Genomic DNA, 16,477 nt, shown 5'->3' with positions numbered 1-16,477 from the left:
TTTTCTCTTCCTATGATTGATTCAGATATAGACAAGTGCCCCAAGCCTGGCCAATGGGACTTGTGGGCAGTTTTCTGGAGAGGCTCTGTAGAAGGGTTGTCACACTAATAAAACTAAATGGCTCCTTCTTTGCTGGGTGTACCTCGGTCTCCTGTAACATCTGGAAGATCTATAGTTATCTTGTGAGCAGAAGGAAAAACACTGCTGATGTATGAGCATTGCAAGGTGAGTGAAAGAGTGGAGAGGATCTTAGTCCTTGATGACATCATTGTGCCACAAAAGAACCAACCCCGGAGTCTGCTTAACCCTGGGCTCTTTTGTAGAGATAATCATAAACACTTTGTGAGTTTTATAGATAGGTGGTATTAAATACTGAATAGCATAAAATTTATAAAATATGGAAAACAATAATATATGAGCACTTATTCAAACAAAGCTCAGCTAAAGAACATGTTATCATTACATTTGGATTTCCCAAAGGCCATTTGAGAAATGCTGATCCTTTCTAATCCAGCTAAACTGAGTCACATCTCCCTTTCTTCCAGGCCTCTAACCCTCTCCTTGGTATTAAAGGAAATAAAGGTAATTGAGGCCTGCCTTAGTAAACCTCCTATTCCTAACATAATTTTCTTTCCCCTGAATTTTGTGTATGTCATTCTCTGGTGTGGTGGACTGACAACTAGTTGTCAACTTGTAACACCTAGCTGAACTGAATCAGCATAGTGCCGGGTGTGGAGGGCCCACCTGAAGATAGTTGCCAACAACATAAAAAGAGAACTGGAGGGGAAGATGTGCTGTTAATGGGCTGTTGATTCTCCTGGAGAAACTTGTTGCACTGGCTTTCCTGATATGGACTTGGCTGTTCTCATTGTCAGCAAGCTTGGGACCTCCCTGTTGCTGAGGATGACTGTGCTTCTTTTCAGGGGAGCTCTGGTCCTTGGAGTGTCACTTCCTGGCTCCAGTGCAGATCCCTCAGCCTGCTGTCACAGATCCTTCATCCAGATGGTGCAGACTTTCTAGCTTCCACCACTGACCTTTGGGCCTTCTCAGTGCAGATCCTTGATACAGACTTGCATGAGACATTGTCATGGGCTCTAGGCCTCCAGTTGGACTCGTGCAGGACATTGTTGTGGGATCCAGGCCCTCAGCTGAATTCTTTGGGACTCTAGTGTATGCACAGATCTCTTATACTTTTGCATTTGATTCTTTGAGTAAAAATTATAATCCTATAAATTGTGTGTCCTGTGTTAAATCCTTTCCCTTGTAAATCCTGACTGCAACACCTGGATTTAAAAAAATGTATTTTTTACCATGTGGCTTTCTTAAAGGTATGCATATATTTTTCAGTTTTGCTTGGCCTTCAATTTTATATAAATGGAATCATACCACATGTATTTGTGAACTTACTTATCTTTATCATTATGTTCTTCAGATTCATTCATGCTCTTATTGTTGAAATTTATTCACTTTCACTGCTGTAGGGTAGCCACAGACTGGCTATTCTGTTAATTTTCTAGAATTTTCTGTTATTTCTTTCCTTCCCTTCCTGCAGTGCTGGAAATTGAACCCAGGGCCTTTTGTACATGCTAGGCAAGTGCTGTACTGTGCAGCTACCCTCAACCCTCTGATTTCTATGGAGTACACACAGAAGTGTTTCTCTAGGGCAGGGATGTGCTTTGTTACAGTGCTGAGCCAGAAGTGGGTGTCAGGAGTGTGGACATACTGTTTTCTCCTGGCCTGTGTCTGGGCTGGCCTTGGGCAATGAAGTGAGCATATTTTCCCATATTTATTAGCTATTTGGTTTCTTCTCTATGAAGTACTTGTTCATTGTACTCTATTAAATTTTTTCTACTGAATTATGCAAATTTTACTTATGATATTTGGTAATTCTTTATGTAACTTAGATGGAAGTCTTTTCATAGTTATGAGCTGCACATATTGATTAGTTTAGGTTTATTTTTGACTCATTTTATTTTCTTTTGTGTTGAATAAAATTTCTAAATTTTAAATTACTTAGAGTTATGGTTTGTGTCTTGATGTCTCCCCAAAGCCTCATGGGGTCACAGGTAGGGCTTTTCAGAGTTTGCTAGATTTAGAGTGTGCGACACTGGAATTAAATGTGTGATGCTGGGACCAAGCGTGAGTGATTACTAAATTAGTCAACTGATTGGTTTGGAATAGTTGTGGGTGTGGGTGCTACCCTCCCTATCAGTGTGTAGCCTGGATAGAATATAGAGGACAGAAAGAGGGCTGCTGTCATTGCTTGCTGCTCGCCACTTGTTACTTTGCTACTTTGCTGCCTTCTGCCTGCCATGAACTGTTTCTCCTCTGTGATGCCCCTTTGCCATTATACTCTGCCTTTAGCCAGCTAACTATGAACTGAAAGCTCTGCAAACTGTGAGGTACAATAAAGCTTTTCTCACTTACTTTAGATGTCAGGTATTTTGTCTCAGCAGTGAGAAAGTAACCAAGAGACTTAGATTTATTATTATTTTGCTTTATGGTAAAAGAAATCCTTATGTACATTGAGTTCATATTGTGTCCTATTTGCCTTTTACAGCTAAATCTAGAATCTATCTGGAACTGGCATGAGACAGGAGGCCCAATTTATTGCCATATTTTCAAATATAGTTAGCCAGGATCATAGGAACATTTACTGTCAAGTTTATCCATTCCATATACTACCAGCTTCATCATATGAGGCTCCTTTATTTGGGAAATCTCTTTATCCTCACATATACGCCAGTATTTTAAAGTCTTATAAAGTTTTTATATTCAGGAAGACAAGGTCCCTTCCTCCAACTTGTTCTTTTTTATTGGTTTCTTGACTATTTTCTTAGCCCCTTGCTCTTCATATTATCTATCATCTGTCTCTCTGTCTCTCTATTTTTATAATGCAATCCCTTTTATGGTAATCCAAATTTATTGAGTACTCATGCTAAGTTATACAAAATTACATCTCTTTAAGGCTTTTAGTTTACATTTGTCCACCCCAAAGCAGTTGTAACATTAGGTTGGTCTATTTAGATACTGTGGCTCCCTGTGGGTAGACATGCAGTCTTTACATTCAAATGTTAATGCATACAAAGCAACAAGGCATTGCTCAATAAAGCAGTAATAGTCACTGCAAATTAGGCTTTGTGACTAATTCCACATGATTGAAATTATGTCTCAGATTCATACCCACAGTACTTGTCCATCATTTAACATCTCAACCCTACCGTTACACATGGGAAGCAATCATTAACAGGTAAAAATACTAAACCTGTATAGTTGGTATTTCAGACACATATATACCTGAGCAAGCAAGGAAGTCACAGTGAGAATCTACAGCTGCAAAAGCCTGAAAAGGCTTACCAAAATTGCTAAATAATTTTAAAAAGTTTGAAAATATGCACTTCTTGTAGACTGCCACTGTACACACAAATATAAACATTGTTTCCTATATAGACATAAAAGGATAACCAGGCATCATGGAATATGCCTTTAATCCGAGCACTGGGTAGGCTGAGGCAGGAGGATTACTGTGAGTTTGAGACCAGTCTGAACTGCATGGTAAAACACTGTCTACAAAAAAAAAGACAAGAAACAAAATTAGGAAACATAATGGAGATTTGAAAAGTCTGGACATTTCTCTCTCAACAGATATTAGTGGCAATGTCTTAAATCTAGGACATACTGAAAGGACTGTCATAACTTAAGGAAACAATCACTTTCTGTGCAGGTTTTTGGAAAATTAAAAATCATGTAGCATGCTAACCAGACACTTATTTTGTACAATATAACAACTTTGAATTAAAAAAAATCACAGTAAGCTATAAGCATTAAAGATGCTATCAGACCCCATCTGGACAGAAAAGAAAAAAATTCCCTGAGCAGAGCTGCTGATCGCAGCTGCCAAGACACAGAGATCACAGGGAGCCAGAGCTTGCCGAAGGAGATGAACAAGCAGCTGCCCTACACAGCTGCACCTGCAATATGTGGATGTCACCAAGACTCCCAACTTCCCAGACCCAGACTAAAAGTTTCCCACTCCTCCTGGCCATTCCCCTCCCCTATCCAAACACCCCTATAAAACCTTCCCCTGCCTGTCTCTCAGGGCCTCTGGTCTTACTGCTCTTGGCTTGCCTGCACCCAGGCTCAAATAAACTATGCTTACTGCTTCAACTTCGTCTGATTTGGTGGCCTTGGATGTGACTCAGTTCACTCTAACAGATGAAAAATTCTCCTTGGATTTTTTTTTATTATGCTAAAATAGTGGTGCTTTAGGATTTACATTATTCTGTTCTCCAAAGGAAAACATGGGGTGTATTGAAATATGCATTACACCAGTTTCATACAGGTACAACATTGGTGGATGAAGAATGTCTCTCAGGAATGCTTGATGTAGCCTCGGTTTTACCAGCTGCGTGTTCTAGGATAAGTAAAAATCTTTCTGATAGGGTAGCTTTCATCTACTTTCTAAAAGGCATGACCACAGGAGAGTCCATTTAAGATGTTGGTAGGTTTAACAAAGTTGGAATGCTGATACTGTTGATTTGGTAACAGTTCTTCAGAACCGGCTTGGAGCTACAATGCATTTAGTATACTAAAACAGCTGCCATGATGCCTTTTTGTAAGCTTTGCCAGGCACTGGAATTTTTCTGTTACTATGCCACATTTGGTCATAAAAGACTCATTAATATTTACCTGTATTTTTGATTTTGCAAAATGATTCTAAGAATGCACATTTGTTCCATCATCCTACTAGATTTTGTCATTGTTCCTTTCTTACAACTGTTTCATCTTCCAGGTTACATTTATTACCAACCGGAATCATTGGAACATCACTGAAGACTCTGTTCTTTCAGATCTTGGAAATCATTACATGTGGATGTGATGGAATAAACTAAAGCAAAGCCTTGTCTATTTTTCTTGTGCACATCCCTCTGTGCCATAAATTGTCCTGTTCCTGCAGTATCCAAGATTTCAAGCATACAGTGTTGTACATCTGCTTCATTTGGTTTCTATAAGAATCTGCTATCATAGGATCATATTTTCCAACAAAAATTCTTTGAATGAATTGTATAGTTAGAGCAGACCTTCAGCCCCTACTGAGCCAAGCGTGACTGTTGCATACTTATGCATGATGCCAGCTTGTCAGAACTGAGTACTTCTCACTTATTCACTGGGTCCCTGCAGCCAGTGTTGTCCTGTGCTCCTGGTGCTACTGTGGTACTGCCAATGCCACTGCTCCTCAGGCTGGGTTGTATGCCTGGCTTTGGGTGGTGTAAGTTTAAAAACGATTAGACGTCATAATACTATATTGATACATACATATGTGTGTTTATAACAGCACAATTCACAATAGCTAAGCTTTGGAAATAGCCTAGGTGCCTGTCAACATGAATAGATAAAGAAAATATGGTATACATACATAATGGAATATTACTGTTCCATAAAGGAGAATGGAATCGTGTCACTTACAAGGAAATGGATGGAAGTTGAGGCCATAATGCTAAGTGAAATAAGTTAGACACAGAAAGTTAAATATCACATGAATTCCCTTATATGAAAAACCTAAAATATAAATGTATAAGTAGATACAAGAGGAGATAAGAAGACAGACTTTTCGGAGATGAAGCAAGAGATCAGGAGGAAGGTGGAAAGGAGGGTGGGTAAAAGGGTTGAAAATGATCAAGATATATTGTAGGCTGTACCAATTCCCCTAAATGAATGTCACTATTATTATGTGTTGCAGACATACACTAATAAAAAACATAAAAGGAAAACATTCCAAAAAAAAAAGATTAGATTATTATATATTATAGATATTTTAGAATCAGCTGAAGTCCTATAAAAGATTATCCATTGGGAATTTGATTAGAATTATGTTGAATCCATACATGAATTTGATAAGAATTAACATGTTTATGGTATTAAAGTTTGCAATCCATGAATGTAATTTTTAGCCACCTTTTTAAAATGAAGTTTTATAATCTCCACAAAGTATTGCACATCTATTTATTGATAATGAATAGAAATGCAATGGATTTTTATACCTTGATTTTGTGTTGTCCACCTTTACTAAGCTTTTACTAGTTATACAGTCCATTTTTATATTTTGCATAGACAATAACAGCATGCATGAACAAGGCTATTTTTTTCTTTTTTTGATTCTTGAACATTTTATTTGTTTTTCTTGCTTTACTACACTGGCTAAGATATCCAGCCATTGTTGAAGCAGAGTGGAAATGATAGGAATTCTTATCTTGTTTCTAAGCTTAATGTGCATGCTTTTGGTGTTTTACCATTAATGTAGTGATTGCCATAGGTTTTTATGGATATGTTTTACTCGGTTAAGAATTTTTGACTTGCTAAGATTTCTGACTTGTTACTATGAGCTTTAGGAAACATTTTTTTCAGCATCTTTTGGGGTAATCAGATGTAGCCCTCCCATTAATCTTTAATGAGTTGAATAATTTTAAATTTTATAATGTTCAATCACCTTTTCAATCCTGGAGTAAAAACAACTTGTTTGTGATTTATTTTCCTTTTTATGCACTGTTCTATTGTTAACTAATATTTTCTTTAAGATATTTGTGTCTGTGTCCCTGGGAATATTGGACTATTTGTTTCTCTTCTGCCCCTTGCCAAGTTTTGGAATCAGTTTTTTTTTTAAGACACATAATAAAATGAGTTGACTTGACTCACTCCAATCCCTGCCCTCATAGTACGTGACATCCTCTCCCTGTCTGTGTGTGCAGATGGGTTAGGGCCACTTCTATTCAGTATGACCTCATATTTAGACAGCTTGGTCATATCTGCAAAGACCCTGTTTCCATATAAGGTCACATTCATGGGTATTAGGGGTTAGGAGTTGAGCATATTTTTTTGGGGGGGGGGACACAGTACAAATGATAATACTGAAAAACATGTACATGTAAGTCACCATAGTCTAAAATTGGTCAACATATTTATCTTTCTTTAGATACATAAAGATTTTAAATTTTTTTACCTTTGACTGTTTTCAGTCTTCTTAATGTATGTACCACTGATGTGTCCTTTTTAACCACAGGACTATTTTTATTATGTTGCCTACTGTTCCTATTAATTTAGATTGAAGCATACGTTTGCCACTCTCTTTGCTTATCAGCCCGCTGTCTTCTTGTCTACATTCTTGCCATTGAGCAGTCAGCTAACTCAAGCCCAGTTGCCCTTCCTTTGCAAATAATCTGCCTTTCTTTCGTGTGGTTTTTTAAAAAAAGGTCTTTGCTTTTTCATTCATATTTTAGAGTTTCAGTATGACTTGTTTAGCTATGTTTAAATATCCTGTTTGTTTATAATTTGTTGGGATTCTCACATCCACAGATTGGTATATGAATAGGAATATGTTTTTGCAGGGAGTACTGGGTGTTGAAGTTAAGGACTCCTGAGCTACATCTCTGGTTTTTATTATTTATTTATTTGGAGATAGAATCTCACTGAATTGCCCAGGCTGTTTTTGAACTTTCCATCTTCCTGCCTTAGTCTTCCAAGCAGTTGAGATTATGGATGTGTAGCACCATGCTCAGCTATTCTGGAATATTCTTAGAATTATATTTTCACATGTAAAATATAATGTGACCAAAACAAAACCCCAGACTCTCCTATTAAGTGTATATCATTAGTCCTTTCCTTTTTCTCCTCCATCCCTCTTCACTTTGTTCTTCTTTTCAATCTTTTTGACTGTTTTCTTTTTCTGGGCCATTTCGTTCAGATTTGTCTTCCAGCTCACTAATTCTTTTGCTGACTAGGGTAAATTTTTCCACATCTGTCTGGATATTTTTGGTGTCTTGTTCTTTACTCATTTTCAATGTCTTCACTTATTCTTTGTTATGCTATATCTCATTGTACTTAGGCTAAGGTGCATCAGAGTATTCCGGTATCTGAAGTCTTGCAGGTCTGATTAGGTCATTCTTTCTACTTTTCTAGCATGTTATGTTGTTCCATGTGGGCTCTTTGTCTGTTTTGTTTGTATTATGAATTGGTGTTTTTTTTTTCGTATTTATCTGTGGTTATACTTTATGGCTCGGGTTGAAGGTGGATTACTCAGAGTACCTGCCTTTGTTTCAGGTACTACCAGTGCCACTTACTTGAGTCTATCTTAAATTCTGAGTAAAGTTGAATTTCTCAGAGCAATTAGTAGGAATTTGCACTGCTGTGAGGGCCAAGTAATGGGTACAGAATTCCCAGGGATAATATTGTTTTCTTTCATATAGACAGGATTCAAATAGACGATACCTTCCTTTCAGAGGTCTCTCCTGCACACTCCTATGAGTGTTCTGAAAGTGCAGGTTTTGGGGGAGAGCAGTTCCTGCTTTCTGCAGGGCCATCTTCTGTGTTCCCCATTTCTTGGCATGGCTTTGATTCCTCCTCTCTGTGGCCTGTGAGGCCTTGGTGAGCTCCAGCCTCCCGTTCATACAGTGCCAGTGAGTCTCCCAAGGGAAAGGTAGCATGCTTTCCTTACCCAGTGGGCTCCTGCTGAGGGTTTGCCTTTAATTTAAAAGACTAAAAGGTTCCTATTAAGTATTTTTTATTGTTTATGCTTGCAGGAGCCATCATAGTACTTAGTTATCCACCTTGCCAGAATGGGAAATCCAACGTCTTAGTTTAATTGGCTACATATAATTGGCTCTTATATTGAGTGTGGTTGAAAACGTGATACAGATATGTTTTTACTTACTGATATGCTATTTAGTGTTCATTATTTAATTTTTTTTTTAATACCTTGCCCTCTCATTGTGAAACAATCTTTTTTTTTGTTGCCTGTGGTTGTGGTACTGGAGATTGAACCTGAGGCCTTTGCAAAGATACATCTTCTGCTCTTCTTTTATTTTTTATTTTGAAACAGGGCCTTGCTTACTAAGTCATTAGGTTTCCCAGGCTGGGCTTGAACTTGTGATCACCTTGCCTCAGCATCCCAGAGTGCTAGAATTACAGGCATGTACCACCACGTCTTGCTGAAATGTCTTATAAATAAGAACTCTAAAGCCAGACATGGTGGCAGCACTCAAGAGGCTGAGGCAGGAGAATCGCCATGAATTTGAGGCCAGCCTAGGCTATAAAGTAAGTTCAAGGTGAGTCTGAACAACATAGTGAGACGCAGTCTCAAAAAAAGAGAAGATAAAACTATTAAATCATATCATATATTTTCTGGAGTACTTTAAAAGTTTCTTTCCTATAGTTGCAATGAACTATTGAAGTATACCAAAAATCCCAATCTACTGTAATCCACATTTTATCACAGACTATTATATCTGGAACATCACCCCCAAAATAGTTTCTCAGATCATGGATCTTGATAGGTACTGTGTAAAATATGTAAAATTTACACGATTTCTGTGCCTTTGTTTATAAAGATTGCCTGTACAACCCAGATCTAAGTATTTAAGAAGTACAGAAGGGTGTGTTTGCCATCCCCTGCTTCAAGGTCACTGGGCTTGTGAAAAAGTCTGGTACATATATTTGGATGTCAGCCTGACCCGTGTTTGAATTATCCTTTTTCTGCACTGCACTAACTGCATGAACTTAATTTCTTGGCCTTTGTTTTCTCATTTGTAGGATGGAGACAGTCCTTCTGATCTCACCGAGTTGTTGTGGATAACAAAGCTTTGCAAGGTGCCTGCCATTTAGTAGGCACTCAGGACAATGTGCTAATTTTTGTTATTTGGCCATTTTCCAGGGCCCCTGAGTGAGTAGCAACTTAGATTTTTGCTGTCAGAGTCCTACCATTAGGAGCCTACTGTGGTATTACGGTCTTAGTGCTATCCTTGTGTGACACCTCCCCATGGGACAGGCCAGCATCCTAACTGCAGGGAGGAAGCAGGACAGAGATTGCAGCAGCTGCAGCTTTGCCCTTCACACTCCATACCTCTGTGTCTTGGCAAATGTGATGACTTTTAGATGGTAAATGATGACAGAAGTGGCAGAAACCTGTCTCCCCTTTTCTTAGTTACCAAAAGCAGTGCATTCTTTCCAGTCCCTTATTGAGGCCAAACCATTCAGTATGGCTTCAAGTCACTTGAGAAGTTTATTTAAGAAGATAGGGAGATGTTGCCAGAGGGAGGCCTTCATTCCTTTGTTTTTTCTTTCTCAGTGGAGCATCCAGGAGGAGTCTGAGAATAACCTGGAAGCCCAAAAACTTATTAAACTTAATAAAACTTATTACTCTGCATGCTGCTTTGCCCTTAACCAAATATGAAGAGAACTGATGATTCAAAATAAGTCTTAATAACATTACCATTTTTCTCAATTCACTTCTACATCTGGTATATAGCGTCAATAATGTTTGATAATGTTCATCTCACTACCTCTTGCATTATTGCTATTCTTTTAAAATCAAATGGATCTGTATTGTAAGGGTTTACTCTATTTTTATGAAAATCCTGACTCCAGAAACCATTGGAACTTTCCAAATGTAAGTTTTCATTGCACTTGTACCCAGTTCAAAGCTGCCTTCCACGTCTGTCCCAGCAGTTCTAGGGAAACCTTCTAGAGTTGGGCCTGCGTCACATAATTATATGTTCTTGCTCATTTTGATGCTTTTGATATCCTTTCACAGAACTTGAAAGGTCAGGGAAAATGCTTCATAGGGGAAAAGGAATACAGTAACTTTATTTTCTCTTTATTTGACAATGTAATATATTTTTATTCTTTGAAGTATAAGTGTCTCAAACTGTCAGCCAAAAGAAAAAAAGAAAGAAAAGAAATCAGTCTTGAAGTATATGACAATATAGAATTCCAAAGCTGGGCTTTGTTCCAGTTTTTCTAAGGATAATCAGATTGTATGAATACTTTCTAATCAATTTAGAGATCATTAGAAGCCACACATATTAAACCAATTTGAATTTTCTGTGATTGTCACTCAAACTTATTTACTAATTATTTTTCTAAGTAGCAAGATAAATCTCCACTCAGTCTTTCTCCTCATGATGGTCCCATAAGAAATCATTTTGCTATTAGCCTGGAAGTGTTCCAAAAACATAACAGTGTGGTGGCAGTCTTCAGCACAGCCTCAAGAGAGACATCAGATGTCAGTTCAAATGTCTTTTATGCTCTTGGTCCCACATCTGAAAATAGGGATGCAATGTGTCTCTGAAAGGGAGGTGCTGAATGGAAGTGTTCTGTCTCTGTCAGCTCATCAGCCTCTGGGGAAGTGCAATCTAAAAACCATCAGTGGACTCCTGGGCATTGCCTTTAAGCTGGGGCTTTTTTGGAGGTCTTGAAATATGGCGCGAATAACCAATTCGAAGCAAGCAAATGCTAATCATGAAGCAGCCAGCTGTATGAGAAGCTCTCATCTGGGGATTTAAAAACACTTTGCAAAACATAAGTCATTAATCTTCGCAGTGGCCCTGTGGTCTTATAAACAGCCATCACCACCCATCTTTGCCACTGGGAAATCTGGGATTATAAAGGCATGGTGCAGGGCTGCAACCAGGGTCCCAGGTGACTGACTCCTGGGGTCCAAATGGAAGCAGCCATCATGATCTGGCGTTGATGTAGTGAGCAAGGCAGAATGTTGTTGAGGGGAAAGGTGGCTGCTGGGATGGGGCCATGTTTGGATCTGTGAACGTGCTGATTTGGTTGAACCCTACTAGAACATTTCTGTGTCATCTGAATGGGAGAAAAACTAAGTTGTTACTTCTGGCTTTGGCCTTTCCTTTCCTTATTATTTCTCTTAATCACAGATCTCTCTTTCCTGTAATTTCTCTTTTTTTGATTACTCATGTTTGATGTCATAGATTCCCAGCCTATTGTGTTCTAAGGAACACAGTAAAATCTCAGAAATCGATCACTTTAATATCTCTGTGAAATTTTGATAATCTGAGCGTGGGAAAAATTCCTGACAGTGAAAAAATAGGCATTTGGGAAGAGCTCTATTCTGGTTGCTTTGCCTTTTTACCTGAAAATTTCTGGCTTTATAACTATTTTCCAAATGAATATATGAATGAAAAAACCATGTTGGGAGTCAGAGTTGGAAGAAAAGGAATCATGGCAGTTGTACTTGTTGAGATATTTTTCAGGTAAAGCTTAGGGGTATATTAGATTGTCCTTATCTTGTTTTGCTAGTGGCCAGGTACCTTTCATCTATATTGCTTCAAATTATACAGAACAGAATACTAAGAACTGCAAGGGGTTTGAGTAACATACCTAAAGTCTCATGATTCTTAAAAATGTAGTCACATAGCAAAATATGAAAAATCACTGAATTTTTCCTATTTATGTAGAACCTAAAACTAATTATATATCTTGTCTTTTGATAAGTGGAGCAAAGTTCAAGTTTGTTACTTATCTGTGACTAGCCAAGGCCACTTAATTCTAATGAACAGTTGTTTCTTCATTTGTAAAATACTAATAATGATACTAACCTTATGGATTCATTGTGAGGGTTAAAAAAAGATAACGACTATGAGATGGTTGGTAGGTGGTGGAGCATTACATATTAATATAGGTATTTTATAATTCTATTTCAAATTAAAGTTCTTACTGCATTTTTTCTTGCTGAGTTACATACATCAACTTCCCTATAGTGAGTAATTAGACTTCTAGACAATTTCATAGTTATCTAGCCAAAGAGTAACTCGGAATGAAATTTTGTAAATATGGCTGGCTAACGTGAATGATTACAAGCAAAGAACAACTATGGATTGCATCCCTGACAATGTTGAAATGAAAATATTAGGATATATATTGCAGGAAGTTTACTGCCGGATTCCTGAGTGTAAGAGATGGGGTAGGAGGGATAAGGCAAGAGAGAATGTGTGTGGGTATTGTGAGCCGTGGAATACATAGCTGTTAAGAATCTTGAAGGCAAAGATTTGGGTCTCACAATTTAAAGAAAAAGGATTTTAACTATGTATGTATGTATGTGTATACTCGTCTACTTCATAACAATTTTGGCAGTATTGCCATTTTTACTATATTGGTTCTTCCTACCCAAGAACAAGGAATCTCTTACCATTTTCTGATATCCTTTTCAATGTCCTTTTTCAGAGTACTGTAATATTCAATGTAAAGATCTTTTACTTCCTTTGTTAGATTGATTCCTAAGTATTTCATTTTGTTGATGCTATTGTGAAAAGTGTTGTTTCCCTAATTTCTCTCTCAGTGAGTTTGTTATTTGTGTACAGGGATGCTATTGATTTTTGAGTGTTAACTTTGTATCCAGGTACACTACTAAATTTGGTTATTAAATATAGAGGTCTTTTGATGGAGCTTTTGAGGTCTTGTACACAGAGTATCTTGTCATCTCCAAATAATGAAAATTTAACTTCTTCCTTTACTGTCTTTATTTCTTACATTTCTTTCTCTTATCTAATTGATCTGGCTAATGTTTCCAGAACTATATTGAATAAGAGTGGTAATAACATACTTCTTTGTTTTGTTCCTGATTTTAGAGTGAAAGCTTTCAGTTTTTGTCCATTTAGTATGATGTTGGCTGTTGGATTGTCATGGATGGCTTTCATCAGTTGAGATAAAGACCATATATTCCATTTTTCTGTAGGGTTTTTACCATGAATGGGTGTTGGACTTTGTCATGCTTTTTCTGTATCTCTTGATCATATGTATTTTTTCTGCAACTATTGATCATATGAATTTTTTCCTTGGCTCTGTTAATACAGTGTATTACACTTATTGATTTGCATATGTTGAACCATCCCTGCATCCTTGGGATGAATCCTGCTTGGTTATGGTGTATAATCTTGATGATCTGCTACATTCTGTTTGCCAGTATCTTATTAAGTTTTTGAATTTGTGTTCATTATTGGCCTGGAGTTCTTTTTGGTTGGGCCCTTGTCTGGTTTTGTTATCAGGGTAATGCTTGCTTCCAGGAATGAATTTGGGAGTATTGTTTCCTTTTTAATTTCATTAAAGAGTTTGAGAAGTAGCTGCATTAGTTCTTCTCTAAATTTCTGGTAGAAAGCGGCGGTGAATCTGTCAGAACCTTGACTCTTCTTTATTGGCAGGTTTTTAATTACATCTTAAATTTCATTGACTGATACTGGTTTACTTAGAATTTATATCTTCTTGATTCAACTTTGATAATTTATGTGTATCTAGGAATCTGTCCACTTCAGTGTTTTCCATCTTATTAGAATATAGATATTCACAGTAGGAATTGATGATTTCTGCAGGATCTGTTGTGATTTTACACTTTTCATTCCTAACTGCATGAATGTGAGTCTTTTTTTCCCTTCTTTTGTTAAAGTTGCCTAAGGGTTTGCTAATTTTATTTAATCTTGCAGAGAACTAACTCTCTGATTCACCGAATCTTTGTATCATTTTCTTAGATTCCATTGCATTAATTTTTGCTCTGATCTTTATAATTTCCTTTCTTGTATAAGCTTTGGGTTTGACGTGCTCTTCTTCTAGAAGCTTGAAGTTCAATATTAGGTTGTTTATTTGAGTTCACTCTGCTTTTCTGATAAGAGTATTTACCACTATAAATTTCCCTCATAGGAGTGCTTTTCACTGTGTCCCACAAGTTCTGGTATGTTATATTGGAATAATTGTTTAACTATACAAACTGTCTAATTTTTTCTTTAATTTCATCTGTGATCCATTGGTTGCTGAGGAGGATATTATTTAATTTCCATGTTTTTTTTTGCCATTGATTTCCAATTTCAGTGCTCTGTGCTCTGTGGTCTGATAATATGCATGGGATAATTTCAGTTCCTTTGCATTATTTAATCATGTTCTATGAACTAGTATGTGGGTTATTTGGAGAACATCCTATGTACAGATGAGATGTTGTGGTATAGAACACTCTGTAGACATTTACTAAGTCCATTGTCAAAAGTTTGGTTCTGTTCTGATATTTCATTGTTGCTTTTTGTCTAATTGATCTGTCTATGTGTTACAGTGGGGTATTGAGGTCCCCCATTATAATTGTATTAATGCTTATTGGATATTTCTTGTCTGTTAATATTTGGCTTATACATAATTGTCTTCTCTGAGGATAAAATCTCTGACTACATCAGGTATGTTGGTATTTGGTGCATATATATTTATGATTGTTATTTCTTCCTCTTGAATTGTTCCCTCTACAAAGAAGTAGCAACCTTTTTTGATTCTTAATCAGTCTTGGCTTGAAATGCATTTCATTTGTGCTATCTCTTGCTTTTTCATTGACTCTGATCAATCTTCTGTTATTCTTCTTTGGATAATCTAGCAACTGATTTTTCATTGTCTGTTAGTATTTTAAAGAAATCTTTATTTTCATGATCACTAATCACAATCCTGTCTTCTATATCTGATATTTTATCCTCACTTTGGCTCATCTTGCTGTTTATACTTTCAATGGAATTTTTAATCTCCTGGATATCGGTTTGAATTCATTTCATGGATACCATTTCTTTGGAAATCCTGCATTGGATATCCATAGTTTCCATAATTTTCCTGATCTTTCTCTCTCTTTCTATTTTTTATTAGCTGTGTCTGTTCTAGAGTCACTAAGCATGTCTTTCATTATGGTCACCATCTCTGTAGTTATTTGATAAATTATTTCTGATTTGATTTTTTTCTAGGACCTCATTCATCTGCTTTGTCACTTCTTCTGTTACCACTTCAGAGAGACCAGGTGTGTTGCTTTCAAATTGTTCCACCTCCTTGCCCCCTGGGTTTACTTTTGGTGAGTTGGAAATCTGGGGTTGCATCTTGCTAAAGTGTCTACTCATTTTCTATTTTTTTAAAGTTTCGTTTATGGGGTAATGCTTGTAAATTACTTATATCATGTAGTTTTATTGATAGTATTGAGAACTCTTAGGAAATGACTACTTTTCAGGGATGACTTCCAGGTACAGCTGGTTTTGACTTTTGAGTCTGTTGCAAGATCCTACTTTTTTAATTTATTGGACTTGAACAGTTCCTATTTGGCCTAGCCCCTGGTTCTTTGGCATTAGTCTTCAGTATTGTTTATGACCCTTAGGCAGTCTTAGTCTTGGCATAACAGGAAGAACAACTGATTAGAACAATCATGTCACATTGGCTAAAGTGGTACAATCAAGAGTAACAACAGCTCATTTGCTAGCTTAGGAAATGACACACTATAGTAATGATTAATTTGTTACCTTTAATAAGTATTTGTGGATTATATAACAAAATCTTAAACCAGAAAATTGTATACTGTAAATATGCCCTTAATATCATAATTTTATCCTCAGAGAAGACAATTTAAAAGGGGCTGGGGGAAAAATAGAGATATAGAAAAAGAGAAGAGATTAGAAACAAGACTGGAGGACAGAGGAAGATTACACAAACTTTTAGACCCTGGTGAAGACCAGTCACCTTCTCTTGGGGAGCGTTTGAACCTGAATAACTTGCCAGCCACTATGGTCTGCTGTGTCCACTGCTCCATTCCATTGGTGCATTTTTCTTTCTTTTTTTTTTTATTTTAAAGAGTAAAAGAAGGATAACATAATAATAGGAGGGGCTTACCAAATTACAGACAAAG

At 37.0% G+C, this 16,477-nt stretch overlaps 1 protein-coding gene and 1 pseudogene across 2 annotated transcripts in view; one reads left to right on the top strand and one right to left on the bottom strand.

Moving 5' to 3' along the window:
• The window catches only part of Rasgef1b (RasGEF domain family, member 1B), a 783,333-nt gene that overhangs the window by 27,475 nt on the left and 739,381 nt on the right, over positions 1 to 16,477 (top strand). The gene's annotated exons all lie outside the window — the stretch shown is intronic.
• Positions 4,589 to 5,127, bottom strand: LOC102029000 (annotated as a pseudogene).

The sequence above is a fragment of the Chinchilla lanigera genome, unplaced genomic scaffold, assembly GCF_000276665.1.
Source record: "Chinchilla lanigera isolate Chin_1 unplaced genomic scaffold, ChiLan1.0 scaffold00032, whole genome shotgun sequence".
In the NCBI taxonomy this organism is placed as follows: Eukaryota; Metazoa; Chordata; class Mammalia; order Rodentia; family Chinchillidae; genus Chinchilla; species Chinchilla lanigera.
This window is presented reverse-complemented; position numbering and strand designations above follow the sequence as displayed.